Source organism: Triturus cristatus, chromosome 4_2 (assembly GCF_964204655.1).
Source record: "Triturus cristatus chromosome 4_2, aTriCri1.1, whole genome shotgun sequence".
NCBI classification, from domain to species: Eukaryota; Metazoa; Chordata; class Amphibia; order Caudata; family Salamandridae; genus Triturus; species Triturus cristatus.
In genome coordinates, this window is record NC_140586.1 from 661314835 (window position 1) to 661338562 (window position 23728).

Below are 23728 nucleotides of genomic sequence, written 5' to 3' on the forward strand. Positions count from 1 at the left end.
TTTTTGTTGGAAATTGGGAGGGACGGGGTGGAGTGGTTGGAAAATGGGGAATACCAACTACAAAATGGGAGTGGTTTAGGGAGGAATAAGGAGAGTTTAGGGAGGGACCAACACCCACCCACAAATGAGTAAGCCCACTGTTATTTACAAATTAAACTTCTATATTTACTGAAGCCAAAAATGTCCCAAAACAGTCGTACATAAACTCCAGTTTAGAGCTGGAGTAAGTACAGAACCAGACATGGCCAAACACTGGTGCAGCAACACGCTTTCATACAAAATAATTGAGGCAGAGACATTAAATAACACCCCATGGGATGCAATGTTAAAATACATTAATTTATTTCAGCTTTAAAAAAACTTAGTATAAATTAAATTTAATGTTATCAAATTATGCATCCACATAAAATATTGTAATAATTATATTAATTTAAAGATAAATGTAACACATTTTTAAAACAATCTAAATAACTTAAATTATTACATAGATAACTTTTACTAATTTGTACTAAGGTAAATAAATATAAACATTTTATTTAGGTAAACATTTTTAATTAATCTTTAAAAAATAAGTTTAATTTAATATATTTAAATTAATTAAATATTTGATTAAAAAATAAGTTAACAGTACTGTAGCAGTTATTTTTTTCAATATTTAAAACAAATCTATAAAATTGATTTACATTCATAATTAATATAAGATTTTTTCCTATTTTGTTTTTAAAGTTCCATTAACTTTTGAAAATTTCACATCAATGTACCAAATGGAGATCTCCGCTTATGTGTGAAAAATTACTAGTAGTACCTTTACAGTCGTAAAGTTGGCTCCATCCCCTGGTTTCAGGGTGTGGGGACATGTAAGGCTATGTTTTGTATTAGAACATTGGAATGTGGAGCACTCCATTTAATACAATGGAGTGCTCCATACTTCTACGGGCCGGTAAAAGCCCGCAGAGCAACATTCCAATGTTGCTTTTGATCAAAGGCCGCTCGGAGTCCGAGGGGTTTTAAAGCCCCTCGGGTTCCAAGAGGACTTTGTTTTATTTGTTAGAACATTCTGCCCTCTAGTGGCAGAATGTTCTAATAGCCTTATAGCCCTTCGTAGCTGGGCTATGCCGGCCATTAAAGTCCAGCTCCCTTGTTAAAGGCCCGAGCCGAACACTGGAGCGGGCCTTTAATGGCCGGTATAGCCCGCTACGGCAGGCTATAAGGCTATATTAAATTTACACTCTGAAATAGTGAATATCTAAAAATAGTAAATTTACTACAAAGGGTGTCCGTAAGTGTAGATTTATACATGTATAAATTTATCTTTGTAAATAGGCCCCATTTATGTTTATCACTTTCTGACCCTTTTCGCCGAGGATAGTTTATGATTCTTTCCTTCCACTAATCACAATGATTCACCTTAATTAGTCAAACACAAGGAGATGATGGACGGAGCGCTGAAACTTTTCAGACACTCACCCCCAGTCACACATCATTCTTTATCTTACTTCGCTACCCCAGTTCAGACCCAGCCATATGCAAATCAGTCTTGACACTGTGCCTCATGGGAACAGTCTTACCTGACCTGCCAAGCCAGGTCTTCCCCGGACCGGAAACAAGCATCCTGGGACTGGTTTCGACCAGCAATCAAATCATGTGCTCTGTTTTCTCACAGCTACTGGCATTCGATATGCATTGTGGTAGGTTGTCTCTCTCCCAACTACCTATAATGAGCACTATAGTCAATGAGTTTTCTGGGCTTATATACCCATATCTCATTCCATTGTTTTGGGAGTCTGTACACTATGCAATATTTTAGAATTTTGAGGAAAACTTTACCTACCCCTAATTTTAACTTGATTTAATATGACAGAAACAAAACTAAAACAAGCACTGGCAAAGCAAATACGTCCCACCTTTGCTACCAGGCATGGATCCATTGACTTTATGATTTTTTTTGCACCTAATGCCACTGTGTATTCCCAGGCAAGACGGTAGCCATATAGCAAAGGAGTTTAAAAAAAAAGAAGACATTCAATTACAATATAGCCACTGTATCTGCTTGACCATGCATAATGGCAATTTTGGAATGATTTGGCTTTGCTTGCCAATGCCTGTGAACAAAAACTTGCCAATGCCTGTGAACAAAAACTGTCAAAGCCAAAAGTGCAATAATGCCAGTGCCAAAGCGTAGGAGACTGCAGTGGGTGGCATCAGGTCCAAATTCTACACTTTGTAGGTGGAGCACAGAGACAGCGGGATGGGGAGATGGAAGGTGCAGAACAGGGAAGAAGTTCCAACAAAGAACTACTTAAACCCCAAGTACTCTTTCACCAAATGCCATGGCTTTAAGGGCAGACTAACCAGTAGTTTCTAAATGTCAATGGCTGAGGGTAACTAACCAAGAATTCACTCTTCTGCATGAAAGTGTATTGGTAACATGAAGTCTCACATACTTAGTCAAAGCTATCCTTATGTAAGATCTAAAAATAAATAAATCCAGAAGCTGCAATGTTGACCTGATTAGTAATGGTTTAGAATGATGGTCTGAGTCCAGACCAGAGGAAAGTGACCAAGCACACAAGACACCAAACTTGCGAAAACAAAAAGGAAAAAAGGAAAAGACGAAAGGGGAAAATTGTTCATAACAATAGGCCCATAGCATCTCTTTTGACTGGCTGCCACTTAGTTATCAACTCCAGGACATTCATTCCTTCATAGCAATAGAAGGTATGGCCCTCCTTTCGTATTCTCAGTGATGCCGGATCCATAAGGGAGATAATGGCTCTCAGCCAAAGAAAGGCTGGAATAGGCTCATGAAGCTGCCAGCGCCCCACCACCATTTCATGACAAAAGTCAGACCGAACAAAGAAATCCACCCCACAGGCTTTAGTTGGCATCTTGGGAGTTGAAGCACAGTAAATCCACTGACGAAGAATAAAGTTCCCGATGTAAACCAGGACAGCCCGAGGCAAGCAAGATGGCTTATTAGGAGGTCTGTCCTCACTGAGGACCGCATTTCTTTGAACAGGAAGAGGCGAGGCCGACGGGCATTGCCGCATAGCCAGGAACAGGAGCGGCACAAAGTGCAAAAAGCTGAAACGCAAAGAGGTAGCCACACAGGGCCGTATCAGGTAAATCCAACCTAGCCCGGCTCTAGTCGGCCTTTAATCGGAGAAAAACAAATGGGAGTAAGCCCCGTCAGCATCCAGGGCCTCAGGGTAGTTTGACCTGCTGACCATCTAGCCGCCCGCAGCCGCATCTTTCCATTTTGCATTTCCTAAATAGCGAATCCCATGAAATCACTATTTAAGAAATCCAAAATGAAATGTGCAAATATTCAGATTTCCTATTAGCGATTCCTATGGTGTTGCAATCGCTATAAGGAAACCGCACTATAGGAAATGCAAAACAATTGGTACCTATGGCACCACCTTAAATTACAATCAAATACACGTGGTGCTCATGCACAGTACTTCAATGCTCTCAGGGCACTTTACAAAAAAGCATTTTTTTTTTAAATTGCACATGGTTACCATCAGATTGGATCCGATGGTAATAGAATTTCCTAAATGCCCATTAAGCATTTAGGAAATGTTAGTACAAGTGCTTAGGAAATCGCAAAAAGGAAATCCGTATTAGCGATCTCCTATTCTGTTACATTCAAAAATCAATTTCTAGAGGGTAGAAATCGCATTTTGCAACCGCATACATGTCTTTGTACATTAGGAAAGGCAAATTGGGGACAGGGAAGGTGCATTGACTGCATTTTGGAAAACCTATGACAAAACAGTAGCTCTGGGACATTGTCTGGATATTGTTTTCTATCTTCATCGAATTGGACTCTTTGATATGCATAATGACCTTGTAATCAGAAACACAGAAAAGGCAAAAAGGTACATTATTAACCGTTAAATGCTCTTACAAGTTCTTGCTTTTTGGCACATTTAAATGCACGCTTAGTTACAGTGTGGTTGGAGAAATGCATATCATGGGTTATACAAAGACGTCCTGTAACAAAGGGAAATTCGTTGTGATAGCAGCCTGTTTTTAACTAGAACTAGAAATGATCCTAAAGAGGTTACCAATAGAGATAACACCGGGGGTGATATAATGATGAACCATGGGTCCGAGCATCTGCAGCGCTTTTGTAAGTCTTATTGCAAAGAAATTGGCTAGAATTTTTTAGGTAAACCTTGTCGCTCCAATTCAAGAAGCAGCAGCAAAAAGAAAAAAAAATAGTAGGTTCAGGAGTTGCCAACTAAGTTTAACTGCGTTCAATCTGAGTTATATATGTTTTTGAGGCAAGTGGAGCTTTTCAGAAGAGAGGGGCTTTCAAGCTCTCATAAGTGACAGACTACCTGAAAGTTAATTCACAATCAATAAGACAAGGAAGGTGCTTGAAGATCATGAGGCAGTGTTCTGAAATGTCTTGCACTAGCTTCCTGGAGGCATCATAAACCTAAACATTAACTATGGTGGCTTGTGTTTCACCTCATGGTCACAGGTTCATATCCCGGCGAGTCCACTCAGCTTTCATCCTTCGGAGGGCGATAAAATGAGTTCCATTGTGTTGGGTAACAATAAGCATCTGTTATTCAGCGCCAAGATACCCGTCTGGGTGAACATGCGCTTTACAAATGCACGTTATGTTAAACAACATCACTGATTTACTTTTGGCAGATTCCAACTTAGTTTTATTTAACATGATTTTAGATTTATGCTTCTGTAATGTTTTGTGTGCCTTGAGCTGAAGCTTTCAAAACATCACGTTGAGTTCAATACCAATATGTTTAAAAAGATTATCATTAGGAGGGACCGTTTCTCTTATAGACAATGCGAAACCTTATTTGTCGGCTCTTGCCTATGGTGGTGACAAAGTTTTAATTGAAGTTCCAGAGGTTCGGGGGTAGATTGCTTCCTGCCGAAAAGCGCTTCAACCCCTCATCAGGGGTAGCAAGTGCTATGTAAATGCAAACCCTTCCCCAGGGCTGGACTGGGAACCCAAAGCAGCCCGGGCAATTTTGTCGGACCAGCCCCTTGCGGTGGGGGAGAGTAGTGGGGGAAGGGGGGAACAAGTATGAAGCACTACTGCTTTTGTAAATGGGGGCCAATATTGCAGCACTGTAAAAGCGGCCCCCACCCTTGCAGCCTCCTGGGGAAATGCCCGATGCCTGCTACAGTCAGTCCAGCCCTGCTCTTCCCTCTTCTATCCCTCCACTATCCTTTTTCAATTCAAATGACAAACTCGCATGCCCACCGCTCAAATTACTTTCATATTCCCCTATACTAATTTTCCCATTAATCCTGCTTGGGTTCTGGAGTAGCGTGCTACCTGCCGAAAAGCGCTTCAACACCCCATATGGGGTAGCAAGCACTATATAAATGCAGAACCCTTCCCTCTTCAATCCCTCCACTATCCTTTTAAGTCCAAATAACAGACTAACATGTTCACCGCTCAAATTAATTTCATATTTCTATATACTAATTCACCACTAATCCTTTTTGGGTTTCGGAGAAGCGTGCTACTCGCCGAAAACGTTTTTCAACGCCTCATCAGGGGCAATGAGGGCTATATAAATGTTATTACAATTTAGCTTTTCTTGAAGTCCCAAAATTGGGATTCGGTCCTTTAACTCATTTCATACATATGGCCCTAAGATACTGCATGCCTACTAGCACATTGATGTAAATGTTGTTAGGTCAAAAGATAAGCTCTTAGTAGGTTGGGATGGTCAGGTAGGATATTTTGGCATTAAGGTAGCTTTATTGAAGGTTGTCTGGGCCTGTTTAAGGGGGGTTTGGACTAAGGTGGGCCGTATCTTGCTCCAAGAGCTGCAGGTGCACTTATAAGTCAAAACGTCAGGAAGGAACTATGCTGGCCTGCAAGAGTGGGGAGCCAATGCATGAATGTCGTACTAGTTTTCACCATTTTAGCTAGAGCATCGTTTAAAGAGTGAGGAGCTGTTTGAAGGTAAATGCTGCTGGGAAGTAGGTGGAAGAGTGATCTAGTATTTAGGGATCACAAATGATTTTGGGTTTATGTCCATGAGTGAGAGTGGCGTAGATGTAACGATGAGGATGAGAGGTACGCCAGTCATGGACGGATGCAATGTCTTGAAATTGAGTTGCAGGACCAGATTCATGGTCATGATCAGATCTAGCATAAACCACCATGCAACTTTCTTTATTTAACACTTTATACTTTCCTCTCTGGATGCAGCTGGATTAAATGAAATGCAGTGAGTAAGGCTATTACATCAACTTTCTCATGCAGAAGGCTTGTTCAAGTCTGGTTCCTGAAGAGTAAACTGTGCATACGGCTTGATGATTCTAGCCGGGAAGTGCTAATATAGTGTCTAGAAACTACATATGAATATATGCAACAAATGAGAACACCCATCGGCCATATTGAAAGTCACCTACAGAACGAAAGCCTTGAAAGGTATTTCACTCACATTTTATTTTAGAACTAAAAAAAATATTTTTATATGTTTGCCTTCAGCCAGTTTATCTCATTAGCTGTGATCTTGGGGTAATCAAGAAAAAGGCAGCAACTGCAGTGGCAGCCGTTCTCCAGCAAAGATTGGAAAAGAAGCATATTAGGTTGGGGGTATGACAATAAAAAAGATCTTATGTTTTGAGTCTAGTTCAAGACATCTAGTGTTTGATTCTATACAGGAGAAGAATATTTTAAACTGCGTACATCACACTTGTCATTACGATCTTGGAAGAAACAGTAATGAATCCTTTCACTCTGGCAACAGAGCTACACTACAGGGTTTGAATCAAAAGTGGAACTCTGTCCACTGACTGGAATTAGTCAGTGCAGTGGGCAAATCAGGCAAGAGTGTGACCATTCATCCATTCCTCCTTGCAATTTTGTCAGTTGATTCAAGGGATAAACATTATTGGATGCCTATGATAGACTGCTAGAAATGTTTGCAGAAGAAATAGGCGGACAGATGATAACTTATCTCATTATGGTATAGCTAATTGTTCAACAACAAAGGAACAGATCAAGGATTACAAAGATATCAATCAAACAAGGAGCCTTTGGGTATGGTGGTCTTAAGTGGCCTAAAGGTGGTGGTGAAATGCAAGCTGATGACAACAGTGGTGATTATTAAACAGTTAAAGCCAGCTTAAACTTACTCAACCAAAAATTCAAATCTTAGGAGAGGAAACAGGATGTAGGTCCTTCTGGGACTACAAAAAAGTACTGACAATAAAAGGGGACATTGCGCTATCACACTGAAAACAGAATTCTATGAGAAAGATCATCAAAATATAGAAAACATAGAAAAGCAGAGGGCCACAAAACAAAAAAAAACACGTTGATCACAGCATAAGACCTCAAAAAGCTTGTCTCCATTTAATATATGGGGACTTATACATAGCAGAATGAGGCCATGGCTGAGTCTCAAGGACTAGTTTGGTCTACAAGCCGATTTGAGAAATAATTTCCCTCATTCCAGTTTAAGCCCTTCCTTGACTCTTCAAAGGGACAAGTGACCCAAACAATGACTTAAGTAATACTAATGGCACCCTAGACCAGTGGAAAAAGTAACAGAATTACCCTTCTGCAGGATGATAGTTTAGTATTAGCCACAACATTTAGAGCGAGTTCACCGACCTTGTAGCGGGGTGTGGTGACACAGAATTCGCCTGAAATTACCATACTTTTGTTAATACTCGATGGTGGAAAACACACACTACTTGCAAATATAGACTGAAGGAAACAAATGAAGTAATTACTTCATAGGATGTAGAGAATGTTTTTCACAAATTGACAGGATTTTCGCATAAGAACTGCATTGAAGTACGAGTTACTTACCTTCGGTAACGATGTATCTGGTAGAGACGTTGTCTAGCTGCAGATTCCTTAACTTAGAATATCCCCAGGCATCAGACTGGATCCGGAAAAGTCTTTGCAGCAGCACCTCTGCGTGTCGGAGGACGGGGCCACACGACCCCGCCCTGACGTCGTCCACTTTCTCGACGTCAGCGAGGTCATACAAGTCTCTCCCGGCGAGCTGACAACAGCATTCTTCGGAGAAACCTTTCCGCGGCACAACGCGGAGCCACCAACAAAAACTGTGAAAGTATGGGAACAGTGTGCGAAGGATGAAAAATCTGCAAAATAAATAAGGCGGATGGTGCAAAACACCATCATAAAAGACAAAGCTACGCTGTTGGAAAGAACCCCGCATAGCGAAGAGTAGGTCCTTCCCAAAGAAGGGAAGAATATCTCAACAGACCAAAGAATAGACTGTCATTACCATGTAGAACTGTGAATGGTATTACCATGTAGAACTGTACCTTCCAACAAGGATGGAGCACAGAAAGAACTGCAATGTACTGTACTGTAAGAAGGTATCTTCCCTATAGAAAGTACAGCAATGTACTTGAAGAAGGTATCTTCCCTTATAACAATGGAAGTGTGAAACAGAGCTGAAGAGATCGTCAATGAAGACGACTATATAGGAGACAAGAGCGTCTAGTTAATGGAGAAGGTGGGCAGAAGGGAAGACATCCGGAGAAGGAGAAGAAGAATCTCCTGATGACAGTGAAAGAAAAGGCACCACCTACAGGAAAAAGCCCCTTGGAGGGAGGCAGCCGCATATGGTAATTCAGAAAGGGGCGCAACTATGTGAGCACCTTTGAAAGAAAACCAATGGCAACTGAAAGGCAAGTGGAGAAGCCCACCTGGCAAGGTTCTCGCAGAGCGCGGAGGATGGGTGGTCGTTAAGGAATCTGTGGCTAGACAATGTCTCTACCAGATACATCCTTACCAAAGGTAAGTAACTCGTACATCTGATAGAGACATCTAGCCACAGATTCCTTAACTTAGAATAGATACCATAGCCATACCCCCAGGGGGGTGGAGGGTCTGCGACAGAATAACAGGAAGTGCTCGAGCACGGAGCCGGCAACAGAGTGACAGACAATAGGTAAGGCTGTGGCAGGACAACCAGACACCAACCCAATTAGCTCGGAAGAGCAAAAGAGAACGGAAGGCAAGGCGTCCCAAAATAAATGCCATAATGGTGCTACACCACACCTGTATAAGTAGGAGATGTAGAAACGGCACCAGCTATATAGCAAACAAACAGACAGAGAGAGAGTCCTGAACAAAGGAGGAAGAAGGACCACCCTCAACGTAAAGGTGCACTATGTGGACACCAACCAAAGATTGGGGAAAAACATGAAGTGGTGCAACTATACCAGAGGCTGCCAGGCTAGCCCATGGAAGGAAGGCCGGTGCAGTTATCGCCAGGAACCAAATGGCAAGAGGTAGAAACTGAACAATGTCCTAGAAGGACAGGCAGGAACAAGAAATACGCCAAGAGCCCACCCAGGCACCAAAAAGTAGGTGAGGGGGCGGGGTAGGGGCGAGCAGGGCACGTTGATGCGGGCCATCGCTGAAACATGCACAGAGCCAATAGCAACAGAGACAATAAGGTGGCGGAGCTAAAAAAAGAGCATAGGACTGCCCAACCAGGCAGCTTGGAGAGTAAGGTGAGAACCAGCTCATGAAATACAGTTGTAGCGTGCAGACCCTAGAACGACTGACATTAGAAGAGCTGTTCTGCAGGTACAGCGGACATAGTGATGGAGCGGGTAGTACAAAATTTTGTATACCCCCCTAATCTGCATGCCTATACTAACTAGAATAATCTATTAATTATAATACTATTAATGTGTTTGCATGATAATTAATCAACCTTATTAATATACGAAATATACGTGGGATTTGCATTTTGCATGGCTGAATAATTGTTACTACTAAAAATACGTACGCAACAGTAGTATATGTAGTAAATAGAATACTGCATGATAAATGTGGCTTTTGTGATGTTTTCGTAATGTCGCACCAGATGACATCAATGGGTGAATATGAATGCTTTGAATGTCACTATACGCTAGATAATTACAAGCACATAGGGGAATTAGTGAGGGTTTAACATTTTACTTATTGTTTCTATGTATCAATTACTCTTTTGTGTTTGTTTCGCTTAAGTTGTCCTTTGGGCCTAAAGCAAAGATGGCTGCCGACTTAACACGACGCGATGGCCACCATTCCACGAGGTTTTGGGCGAAGTGCGCCTGCGCTACAACTTGTTCCTATGGCCTCGACATGACCCTAGTCTCGCTGTACCCAAGCAAGGCCACGATGGGAAGCCTGCCAAGTACACTAACAATCGACAGACACAAGGAACCGGAAAGATCATGTTTGATGACATAACCTCCTGAACTGTTTGAAACCTCACCGGACGATCCTAACCGACCAATGGGATAAGCCCAAATTTTGTAAAATGTAACATCTTGACATTACTTTTATTATAAAAATGACGGTAGAATAGAGAGAAAGATTCATGCTTCCTTATATATCATTTCCTTTTGCTGACGGAGACGACGGTGACGCTACGTGACTGCTGCGTTCCGAAACCTTTGACAGACTGAATGCTGCCCATTTCCTTGATGAACTGCGAACTTTATAAAATTTATGGGCACTGATAGATGCTTGCACGTCTCTGGTCCTTGTCCATCTTTCGGACTGTAGCGTGCCGCATGAAGAACTTTCGAATTCCGACTGATTGACGACTACATTTGATGACTTAGAGGACGACTAATAGCCAGATTAGGTAAATATGATGTTCTGCGACTTAATAAAATTTAATAATGAAACTAAATTTCTTGCTATAATTAAACAACTATTGATTAACGAGCAAATGTGTTTTGTCATTTATTAAAGGAGGATAGATTAAATCCGAAAGGTGGGTTTTAGCTGGTCTAAATCACCATACTAATCCAACTAAATGATCCATTGATCACGTGGGAGGAGTATCTTAATGCTTAGGATTCAGATCTGTAGGGGTAAGGATATTAGTGTATAAATGTGTAAATAAATTTTTCTCTATAGGTTATAAGGTATTCCTTTCATGTCAGCGCTTGGAACATTTATATCTCCTGTAAGTAGAGGCCAATGAGAAGTGAAGTGTGAATGTTGGTGTTATGGGCCCCACCAATGATTGTAGGAGTGAATGTGTTAATGTGATATTTGGTCTGTGACGAAGGGAGGATATTAGGTACGGGTCTTGTCCTGTTTCCCCGTTACCCAAGTTTCCGCGCTGCATCAGTTTTTCTGGTAGCGGAGTTATGGTTTTTATTGTTTTGGTTTGGTGAGTATTGCCTGTAAATAGCTTATTGATTATTGGAAAGTATTGTTTTATGTATTAACACTCTATGTTGAGTCGTGTCAGGTTCTATGTTGTTTGCACGGCTTCTGGGATGTAGGAAGTCAGAAGTTTGTAAAAGTTCCGTAGTAGAGCAGAGGTAAGCGCTGCTCTCGGGAAAGACAGAATTGTTGTTGCCCTGTAGTTACACAGGGGAAACGTGTAACGATTGAAGTTGCACGACGCATTGTCTGGGTGTGATTCGGTAACATCGCCGTGTGTTGCCATTAGAAACATTTCCTGTATGAAAGAAGTGTATGGTAGCGAAGGTCACCTGTGAAATTTTGGTCTTAGGTACCAGGAGCCCAGAAGGAGCTCTGATAACGCTTATCACTGGAAAGTTAATAGGTGTTCCCTAAGCTTTTTAGAAGGATAAAGTAGAGGGAAGTGCTACTTTATTAACGTATGTCATAATTCTGTAGTAGGACAGACTGTTCGCTGTTCTCGGGAAAGACAGAATTGTGTGTGAATGAACTACATTTTTCCGTGTGAAAGTGCATTGATGAAAAGGCATTCGGGTTAATTGTGAAACTCTGGTTTTATTTCTCAGGAGCATTGGGTCTCCAACTAGGATTGGAGAATTGAAGGGTGACGTAGACGCCGCTGATTGGTGCGTTGGTGTGAGACGCGCTGGGATTGGAGAATTGAAGAGGTGACGTTGATGCTCCGGATTGGTGCGTTAGTGTGAGTCGCGCTACGATTGGTTAAAATAACAGAACAGTCATAAGGAAAGGACTAGCGATACATGAAAGACAAAATGATGTATTACGATCCACCTGAAAAGAAGAAAAATTCCTGGTTTGGGAAGATCAAGAAATTATTTAAAAAGGACAAACCGATTGTGACTAGGGAGGGACGGTTGCTTCCCCCACCGAAAACCCCTGCATCCTTTATGCTTGCGAACTACGGATATCATACTTGTATTTGGTTGGATAACTGGGTGAAATATACAAAGAATGATGGAGTTTTGGCATTTCCAGAGCATGGTTCGTTTAATTTTGCGGTTTTGAGAAATTTGAGAGAGAAAATGATGAATCTAGAACCAAGACCAAGGCCAACACAGTTTGAAGCACTGACAGAATGGGAATATGAGATGCATGACAGAGAAAGACAGAGGAGTGGCGGAAGGTATAAGTACATGTTTGGAAGATACGGGCATGACACTCCTGATGAAAGAATGAGAAGGTGGCGGAATACAAGTATGATTGATGGATTGTTTCCTGTAAGAAACGTTGAAGAAATTGGAGGTAGAAAATGTACGGAAAAGAGACATAATATAGAACCAAGAGGGTATGGAGTGTATGAATCGGAGGACGATGTTCTTGATGACATGTTTTATAAAAATCCACCTCCGTATCAACCAGAATCTGAAATGTTGACACCAAGTGCCCCAATGAGAGAAACTTTGCGAATCATTAAGACTGAACCAGTACCCCAAGAATTAGGGAAAAATAATTCCATGGAGAGATAGAGAGATAATCAGATGATAAAATGAGTGGTAAAAATTCGGCAGAATTAGCAAAAAACAACTTTAGAATTAACTGAAAAGATAAGAGAACTGACCAAAAATTTAGAAGCTGTGACTGTTCCAGAGACTATAGGCCCTGTGATGACTATTTTGGATAAACAGAAAGATAGTGAACATTGTTTAACAGTTCCTTATAAGCCAAAGCAGAGCCTAAATGAAAATCCATGGAGACAGACAATGAGTACGATCGAGCCAAATGCTTCGAATAACCCATTTTTAGGTTCAAATATAGCAGAAAGACATACAATGACAATGGAATCAGTATTAGAGACTCAAAGGGACTTACAACAAAGTAATGTAGAGAAACCAGTAGGCCCATCTTCAGAGGAATTGAGCGAATGGTTGAGAAGCTTGCAGAGAAAAGACAAAGAATCCCAATCAATAGATGTGGCGAATGGTACTGGAAGAATAGAAACTATCCCCACAGAAAAGTTAAAAACCTACCAGGATGAGGAGCTACTGTTTTTGTGCAAAAGTGTAACATGGAGAGCAAAAAATTTGCATGGAAGATTAGAAGAAGTAGCAAATGAAATGGGTATAGATATTGAAAAGGTAAAGGCCTTACAGAAACCATATCGAATAGATTTTACTGAAAAAGATATTGAAAATTTGAATACCTCAGATCAAGGAAATAATTATCTGGCTGAGAAAATGGGGAGATGTGGATAAATGGAGAAGCAGGTGGTACCGAAAACGAGATGATGCCTCAGATAAAACTTTTGCAGCTTTCCCTGTAAGAGAAAAGGAAAAGGTAGTAACAGAATGCCCCATGAGAGAAATTCCAGGAGGAGGATATGTACATGTTCCATGGACTAGACAAGAGTTGTTGTCATTTACAAATGATTTCCCTCGACTACGCGAAAAGCCCGTTGAGAGGTATAGGCAAGTGGACAGATTTGTGAAGTTATCTAAAGTATTATGGATTGATCTGAATAGTTTATTTGACATAATAGTACCAGCAGATTTATGGACAGAGTGTAAGTTGATGATGAATTGGCCTACACAGGAATACCCTAGGGATCCAAAGACAGGAGCCCCTGACCCAGAGGTGATGAAGAAATATGAACAGGTTATTGCCTTTCTGAAAAATAAAGTATCTCCCAAAGAAAATGATTGGGTGAAAATTGACAGAACTCATCAGGAAAGTAAGGAATCAGTACATGCATATTACAAACGATTACTTTTGGCCTTTAAACAGTTCAGTGGTGATGAAAATTTGAGTGACAAGGATTTGAGTCATTTTGTATACAGATTTGTATATGGTTTATGTCCAGAAATTAGTGAAATGATTAAGCAACATACTGTAGATTGGCAAAATAAGAAAATAGATGAAGTATTGAGACATGCAAAATATTTCAGTGATGAGATTGAAGCCAAACAGCGTAAATTAAAAGAGAAGGCTATGTGGGCACAAGTAAAAGTGGCAGAAAGACAGGAAGCTCAGTTAGCAGAACAAGCGAATAATACAGGCCCCAGAAAATTCACTCCTGGAAAAGGTAAGGGAAATTTTAACATAGAAGAAGCCAAAAAGAAATTCCCATGTCATAATTGCGGTAGAGTAGGGCATTGGAAATCCGAGGGTAAATTTCCCCAAAGTACTAATAATGAAAATGCATCATTGAATCCACAGGTGCAGAATGAGGTGAGTGGTCAACCGCAGCGACAGCAGCAGGTTGTTACCCAACAGAATCAGGTGCCAAAACCACCTTTTAAACAAAGCAAAAGTTCACAGAAATACAGTAATGAGACAGGATTCTACAACGAAGAACAGGTAACTAAGCTGCCGCGCGCTAGCGCTGTTACGCAGTATTGGCTACAACGCGATGAGAGCGATTCAGAAGAAGGTTATTGACGGTGCCGAAGGGACGAAGGGAGGAAGAGGAGTGCGTACTTGGCGCAACTCTAGAAGTAGACCAGACAGGCCCATTTGTGGATGGGAAGATAAATAATGAAAATATTACTTTCCTAGTCGATACTGATGCTACTCGATCAACTGTTAGGTCAGCTGATGTTAAGAATCTTCCTCTCTCGGATGAAACAATCCAAGTAGTTGGTGTATCCAACAGACAGATTAAAACTTATCTTACAGAACCAGTGAAAGTTAGCATAGGGAAATTCTCTGAAATGCACCGCTTTGTTGTGTGCGATACAAGTCCTGTAAATTTGTTAGGTAGGGATCTGCTGTGCAAAATGAATTGCACTATTTTCTGTAACCCTGATGGTATAGCATTTGAGACCCCTGATGATGATGTGCTGTATAAGATGACTATGGCAAACAGGGAAACTGAGGTTACTGAAGCCTATGCTGTATTTAACCCTGATGAATTACCCAAAGAATTGAAACAAACTGTAAAGGCAGAAGTCTGGGATTTCACAGGAGAAGATGTGGGACTAATGAGAAATGTGGACAAAGTAAAAATAACAGTGAAGGAAGGAATAAGCTATCCAAATGTCCCTCAATATAAACTGACACCTGAAATAGTTGAAGGAGTTACTCCAATAATTGAGAAGATGATAGAACAAGGCATTTTGAGAGAAATAATGAGTAGTCCATGTAATTCCCCAATTATGGGACTGAAAAAGCCTAATGGAAAGTTCAGGATAGTGCAAGATTTGAGAAAGATAAACAAAATCGTTGTGTCGTGTTGTCCCATTGTACCAAATCCATCTGTGATTTTGTATCAGATTCCCCATGATGCAGAATGGTATACTGTGATTGACTTATGCCATGCTTTCTTTTCCATTCCATTGCACCATGACAGCCAGCAAATATTTGCGTTTCGTTTTGGCGAGCGTATTTTGGCTTGGTGCCGAATTCCACAGGGGTATACAGAAAGCCCCTCAATCTTTAATCAGATATTGAAGAAATCCTTAGAAAGTCTAGAGATGCCCGAGAATTCAGTGTTCGTACAAAATATTGACGACCTGGTGGTGTCGAGGACTTGTGAAGCCTGTGTAATGGACACTATAGCCTTGCTGAATCGTCTAGCAGATGGAGGACTTAAAGTGTCACCATCAAAATTGCAATTTTGCAAAAAAGAAGTACATTATTTAGGCCATAATATTGAAAAAGGACTGAGGAAAATAACGATAGACAGAATCAGGATCATAAAAGGAATGAGACCCCCTATGACGCAAAGAGAGGAGAGAATGTTTCTTTGAATGGTTGGATATTGTCGGCAGTGGATAAGCAATTTCTCCCTGATTGCAAAGCCCTTGGTACGCTTGACAAGAAGTGACGTGAGAGATCCCATTGATTTGAACAAAGAGGAATTGGCAGCTTTTAAACGATTGAGAGATGGTTTGTGTGAAGCGCCAGCATTAGGAATGCCTGATTATGAGAAGGAGTTTGTGTTGTATTGCAGTGAGAGGAATGGATGTACACTTTCTGTATTAATACAGAAGCATGGAAAACCGAGGAGACCAATTGCATACTTTTCATCAATGCTAGACCCAGTAGCTGTAGCCTTACCTGAGTGCTTGAAAGCAGTGGCTGCTACCTGTCGGAGTTTGGAACAGAGTGAAGGAATTGTGATGGGATATCCTGTGAAAGTGTTTGTACCTCATGATGTGGCAATCCTTTTAACAAGGAGTCGCACTCAGTACATGACACATAGTCGGCTAAGTATGAGAAAATCATATGAGGTGCAACGAATGTGAGTCTTGTGAGATGCTTGAATGGGAATCCTTCAACGTTGCTGCCTGATGCTGAGAATGTAGAAGTCAGAGATGAAGCAGATCATGATTGTCTGGATGTACTCGACTTCTGTACCAAACCATGTCCGGACATAAAAGATGTACCATTGCCAGAAAGTGATTTTGTGATGTTTGTAGAAGGTTCTTGCCTGAGAACAGATGATGGAATGTTGAGTGCAGCATATGCAGTAAGCACAGTTGCAGCAGTAATGGAAGCATCCTACCTGAAAGGAGTAAAATCAGCCCAAGTAGCTGAACTTGTTGCTTTGACTAGAGCATGTAAGATTGGGAAGAGTGTGAGTGACGGTGATCACTGACAGTCAGTATGGATTTGGTGTGGTGCATGACTTTGGCCAAATATGGCTACAGAGAGGATTTTTTACATCAAGTAGAACTCCCATTAAGAATGCTGAAGTGGTTGGGAAATTGCTTGAGGCGATACAGCTGCCTAAGCAATTGGCTGTTGTGAAGTGTGCTGCACATAGTCAGTCTGGCGATTACATTGCCATCGGCAACAAGTACGCCAATGATATGGCCCAATACTGTGCACGAAATCAGAATTCCATTAATGGGGCAAAGGAGAAGGAAGTGACTTCTTGCACCTTAATGTTTACTAACATTGTGGGTACCTGGGAGGAAGTGAGACAATTGCAGGAAGAAGCAGGAGATGAGGAAATGAAGCAGTGGGTAAAAGCAGGATGTGCACCGAGGGAGAAGGATCATGTGTGGGTCTATCGGGATGGAAGACCAGTTATGCCGGATAGCATGATGTCTGCCATGGCACGGATGTATCATGGTCAGGGACACATAGGGAGAGATGCTATGATCATGTCATTTAAAAAGACCTGGTACAATGCAAAATTTAGACTTGTAGCAGAAAGTCTTTGTCAGAGATGCCTTATATGTCAGCAATACAACCCTGGAAGAAAGACAGTGGCGAGTCTAGGAACAATAGGTCGAGAAGGAGGACCTTTTACCAGAATGTTAGTAGATTTAATTGAAATGCCTCCTTGTAACACGTTGAGGTATGTTCTAGTTATGATCTGTTTGTTTTCTAGATGGGTAGGAGCATGCCCAGCGAGAAGAAATGATGGAATCACGGAGGCAAAATTGCTTTTGAGGGAATTTATTCCCAGATTCGGTTTCCCAGTAATGTAATTGTAACTTATAAAGCGCACTGCAACTCAACGAGCATCCTGGCACTAGAAGAGGGAAAAGCAGGGAATAGATAGAAAGATATTAAGTTCTAGGGAAGAGCCAGGTTTTAAGTTGTTTATGAAAGACCAAAAGGTCTTTCACCTGTCGCAACTCCAGGGGCAGTTTATTCCAAAGTTTTGCGGCTGCGACACTAAAAGATTGACCCCCAAGCTTAGCTCATCTGATCCGTGGTACTCCCACCCAGCAAGCTGTGGAGGATCGAAGGCAGCGAGAAGGTACATACCTGCAGAATTTACTCTGTAATGGTATGGGACCCAGACCTTGCAGTGCCTTAAACACAACACAGAGGGGCTTAAAGTAGATCCTCTGTGCAATGGGAAGCCAATGCAGCTCCGCAAGGGCCTGAGTGGAGGAAGAATGACGGGGGCGCATCAGCGCCAATTTGGCTGCCATATTCTCAACTCTCTGCAATCTCCCGATCACAAATCAAGGGGATTCCAGCAATAATGAGTTACAATAATCCAATCTGCTCAGGATCACACTCCTAACTACCAAAGGGCGCACATGAGCTGGGAGCTGGGGGAGAATCTTCCTCGGGATTCTTACAAGAGAAAAGCAGGTCCCCAAAGTCTTATTGACATGTGTTTCCAAAGACAATTTTTCATTAAATATGACTCCCAAATTGCGGACTGCCCCAGCAGGTCGTAATGGGGGGTCTGCAGGAAGAGGCCAGAAGTTGACCGGGAGGGGAAAGGATACTTTCCCACCCTTAGTGCAAAGGATATCAGTTTTATCTGCATTAAATTGCAGCGAATTAGTTCTTAGCCAACAAGCCACACTCTGCACACATGTGTGAAAATTCTCCAGGGAAGATGACTACTCTCCCTCCAGTGATAAAATCAACTGGGTGTCATCTGCATAGTTTACCATGCCTATGCCATAAGATTTAATAATATCCACCAGGGGACGCATGTAGACATTAAACAGGATGGGGCTTATTGCGGACCCCTGCGGTACACCATGCTGGATTTTGGTGAACTTAGACTGAAAAGGGGGAAGAGCTACGGCCTGGCTTCCATCCGAAAGATATGAGTGAAGCCATTTCAGTGCTAGACCGGTCACCCCCACTCCTTCCAACCGCTCCAAGAGGACCCTGTGATTGACCGTGTCGAATGCGGCAGACAGATCTAATAGGATCAAGATGGCATGTTGACCCTTGTCTGCACGCAAACGAAGATCGTCCAACACGGTCAAAAGGGCAGTCTCTGTCCCATGTCCCGGGCGGAAACCAAACTGGACCTCGTCCAGTAGGTTATTCGCCTCAAGGAACTGGGAGAGTGCTCGACTCACATGGCACTCGATGATTTTTACTGGGTAGGGAAGGAGTGAGATGGGCCTATAGTTTTTAAGACACTCCGGGTCAAGTGAAGGCTTCTTCAGGAGGGGGGATACAACTGCTTGCTTCCAGCAGGAAGGAACCGTCCCATTAAGCAGGGATTGATTACACAACTGTCTAAGTGGAGGAAGCAGTTCAGATCTGAACGCTTTCTAGACCTTATGTGAGAAAGGGTCTAAGGGTGAGCCGGAGGAAACCCCCAAAGCAAGTTGCTCATATACCACCGTGGAGAGAGTATCAAAATGGTCCAAAACGGGAATGACAGCCGGAGCCTTCCTCGGCGCTCTTGTTTCCTCCTGTTTGGGACCATCGGTCTTAGCAGACCTATTATTTTCTTCCATCCCTTCAATAATTTTTCTAATCTTAAAGTCAGCCAGGCTATCACAGAGTTCCTGTGTAGGAAGGACCTTATTTTTTGTGCATATCGGATTAGCAATATCATTCAGTATATTGAAAATGCTCTTGGAGCGGTTTGGAGCCTTCAAAATTATCTCAGCAAAGTACTCAGCTTTAGCAGCAGCAATACTTTTCTTGTAATTAGAGATTTTCTCTTTCCAGAGAATCTTGTCTACATCCGTATACCCCTTCCTCCATTTTCACTCAGCCTGTCTACATCCCAACTTTGAATTTTTCAGGGCAATATTATACCAAGGCGCAGAGGGTTTACCACCTCTTCTGATCATTTTCTGTGGAGCAATCCGATCAAGATGATTTTTTATATGTGAACAAAATGTAATGTAATTATCCACCACATCTTTCCCCGGATCGAACAGACCTTCCAGATGGAATATCAGGGAGGAGCTAATATTCCTCACTAGGCCTTTCCAGTCCCTGCCAAGAAAACATCTTATCTCCTTCCTAGCCATATTATTGCAATTGATATTAAACACATCAACTTTTATCAAATGATGATCAGACCAACCAACTGGGGGCACACTTTCAATTTCTATTGAGTCTTCCCTGGCAAATATCAGATCCAGGATATGCCCCCCGTATGTGTAGGCTCTACCACCCACTGGGTAAGGGACAGATCCATACATGATTGTAAAAGATTGTTATATCCTGATCCATACTTCCATTGGCCCATAAATTAAAATCCCCCAATATAAGGAGCCTAGAATGTGCAAGAGCCATATTACTAAACACGTCAACCAGGTTTTTTTGTTGCAGGAGGCTGGCTACTCCCGGCGGTCTATAGCAGATAATACCTGTCAGCACCTGGTGCCCAAGAGTGTTTAGGGCAAAGCCCAATAATTCAACCCCTTCAACCATGTCAATATCTACGGGCGAAACATTCCAGACCTCCTTAAAGAAAATCCCGACCCCTCCGCCTCTACCACTTGGACGAGGTTTATGGAAAGATTTATAGCCCTGCGGGCATGCTAGGCCCAGTTCTAGATCTGAATCCAAATGGGTCCAAGTCTCCGTCACTACCAAAACGTCTAGATCATGGAGTTCCAGCAACATCTGTGTTTCTAGATGATGTTTGCAAAGAGACCTGACATTAATCAGACCACATTTCAAGGAGCTTGTTCCAGTCAGATCAGTTTCTGTCTCTGCACCTACCAGACCCACTAATTGAGCATCCCCTTCAACCTTGACCTGCACTCCCATTACCTGAGAGGATGCAAACAGTTCTCTGGGAGCAGGAGCAGCGGAATGTTCTACCCCAAAATCGGCATAGTGGCTGGCGCTGGACGCAGACGGATCGCGGACGGGCGCAGATGGGCTTGCCTTAGGTGCGCGTCGGTGCCATTGTCATTTTTATATCTGCAGTGGGTAGGGAGAACTAGTCCGTCACTTCACCAAATGGCTGCCCCAGATTCGGCCAACCGGAAGTGAGGATGGACATGTATCGCAACGCCACTCCCTCCACTACAATCAGCACGAGCTGCGGTGGAACGGGGAGGAAATGCGATCTGAAGTGATGTAAGTACTAACGCTGTGCTTCATACAAATAATAGACTGCCCCAACATACAAAAGAACAACAGTAACAATTGAATCAGACCGAGGAAGACATTTCCATAATGAGATCATAAAACTGATTTGTGAAGCATTGAATGTACGACAAAAACTACATTGTGTCTATCGCCCAGAGGCTTCTGGTATGTTGGATCAAATTAATGGTACTATAAAAAACAGGATAAGGAAAATGTGTTTAGCCACGGGTATGAAATGGCCTGATGTCTTGCCTCTAGTACTCATGACTATTAGATCGATTCCAGACAGGACTACAGGGTTGAGCCCCCATGAAATGATCATGGGTAGAGCAATGCGTCATGTGTTTATACCAGTCAACAAGCTGTTGCCTATAACTGATGACATGGTGTTGGATTACCGTAAAAGCCTCGCTGACGCAGTTCATTCTGTGTTTCATCAGGTTGGAGCGGATGCCACCACCCTTGAAAAAAAGCAAGCTCATGATCTGAGCCCAGGGGACTGGGCAAGAATCAAAGTACACAGAAGAAGAAACTATTTGGTTCCAAGGTGGGGAAAACCACGACAAGTGATTTTGACTACAACAACAGCTGTGAAGTGTGCTGGAATCAAGAACTGGATTCATGCAAGTCACACATTAAGAATCCCAATCCAGTGGATAGCACAGAAAGAGAATATTTTGATGAAACAGAATCTAGTTCTGAATCAGATGATGAAGAAACAGGAACAAAAGAAAACCCTGAAAGGGGGGAATCAGAGTCAGATTTGACTTTTGTCCCAAGAAGCATTGCCCTGAGGAGAAGGTTACAGATTTCTGATACCAGCTCAGATTCAGAGACTGAACAAGGAACTCTACGTTCGAGAAAAGAAAAAGACAGCGAAAAGACAATTAAAAAAATTGCTGATAAAGAAGTTCCAGATGAAAAATTGAGAGAAATTCCACCTGAAATAAAAAAAAATAGATGGACAGGTGCCAGATACAGAGAAAGAGGGAAAGATTCTTGCGGAAGACCCCCGAGGAGGTGTAGGGAACTCCAACATCCAGTTAGAGGAAGGGACAAGTAGTCAGCAGGAAGATTGCGTGCAGGAGACTCGAAGAGGGACAGAAGTAGGGAAAACGAAAGAAGTGGTGGAAAGAAAAGCTGTTGAAGGTAAAAAGCAAGTTGAAACAGAGTCGGAGGAAAGCGAAGACGAAGTACCAGAAGGTAGAGTCTTAAGAAAGAGAGCTTGGAGAACTGAAAAGAATGATAAAGGAAGTAAACTGAAAAGATCAGCAAAGGATGAAGTTTGGCCGAATAAAATAAAAAGACTGAGATATCGACTGACACGAGTAAATTCACCAAAAGTTGAACAGGTGAATGAAGTGACTAGTCAACAGAAATCAAAAGAAAAAGAAATAGGTGTAATTGGAGAAAGCAAAAGAACAAGGAGACCTAACCAGAAGTATAAGTCGCAGGAATGGACATATGTGGCCCTGCCTGAAATAAAAGAAGAGGGGGATAGCCAAGGAAACTCAGAGGTGACTGTACCGGAAGTGGTTGAGGAAGAGGACGAATCAGAAATCCTGAGTTATCTTGTCCGATATTGGAGAAGAAGCGGATGTTCAGGAAATTCTGTATTCAGATCACGAAGGAAAGGTGAAAAATTATGAGATGCCAAACTGAATGAGACAAGAAAGCTGCTAATGGAAAGACAATAAAATACGGGAAAAAGACAAAAGCTGGTAGAACCAAGTAGGTGCTAAGAGCCTTGGGTTAGACAAACTAGTTGTGAAGTAGAAGAGGCTAAGTCAAAAGACACTGTTCATTTGTACAAAAATGGCAAACACAGATAGTAGAAAAGGTAATGAATATTTTTGAAGCAATGGTGTAAAATGTGTTGTTGTACAGGATTACTAATGCTTCTGTGGAGTGTACTAGCTCTGATGATCTCATTTAAGGTTACCATAGACACAATAGAAGGACATAGTGAAAACAAGACTAATGTAGAGAAGATTCAAAAGGTAGTTTCGACTAAAATAGAAATTATTTGCATGAAGACAGGTCTATAATACATGATTTGTCTAACAATGTATTTTCAAAATTGCTGTATGAATATGTAAAGAAAATGGACGTAAGGGACTGCTACGTCTGTATACAGTTACCTGCATCTGTTTCGGAGGGAGTGACCTATCACCACCTTCCAGTAACTTATGGAATAACATGTAGTGTAATAGCTAGTTTATTTTACCAAACAGGGAAGTTAGAATATTATTTCTCAGATGTAGATAACATATTTTCACAAGTACCATCAATTAACAAGCTGAACAAGGTAAAACCTGCAAAGGTATTAGGTGAATTTTTCTTAGAGACTAAAGAACTAACATTAGAGTATATATTTAGAAATAATTTGACTTGCAGTTTAAAGAAAGAAGAAAAGACGTTTTTGGATATGGTTGAAGAAAGGAGATTGAAAATTCAAAGGTAGTCATCTGAGGGAAAGGAGGAAAAGACAGTTTGGGATGTAGAAATGGAAAAACACTTTAAGGGAGAAGCTAGGCCAACTATGGCTTTAGATTGGCCTCAGAGAGGAAAATTGTGTATTAGAAGGAATCAGACTGCATATGATAATTACTTTGTAGGTAACAGTGAGTGCCATGATACATACCGAATCATGGGTGGATGGGGATTTAAATGAGGAAATGATCCAGTTTTTCCTGGGTTATACTTTATCTGCGGGAGCAAGGCGTATTATCGTTTGCCAGACCATTGGTATGGCACATGTTATCTAGGCCTGGTTTTCCC

At 41.8% G+C, this 23728-nt stretch overlaps 1 protein-coding gene across 12 annotated transcripts in view; it reads right to left on the reverse strand.

Annotated features, from left to right (window-relative positions):
- Positions 1 to 23728, reverse strand: part of PATJ (PATJ crumbs cell polarity complex component) — a 1359209-nt gene that overhangs the window by 465766 nt on the left and 869715 nt on the right. The window lies entirely within an intron of this gene.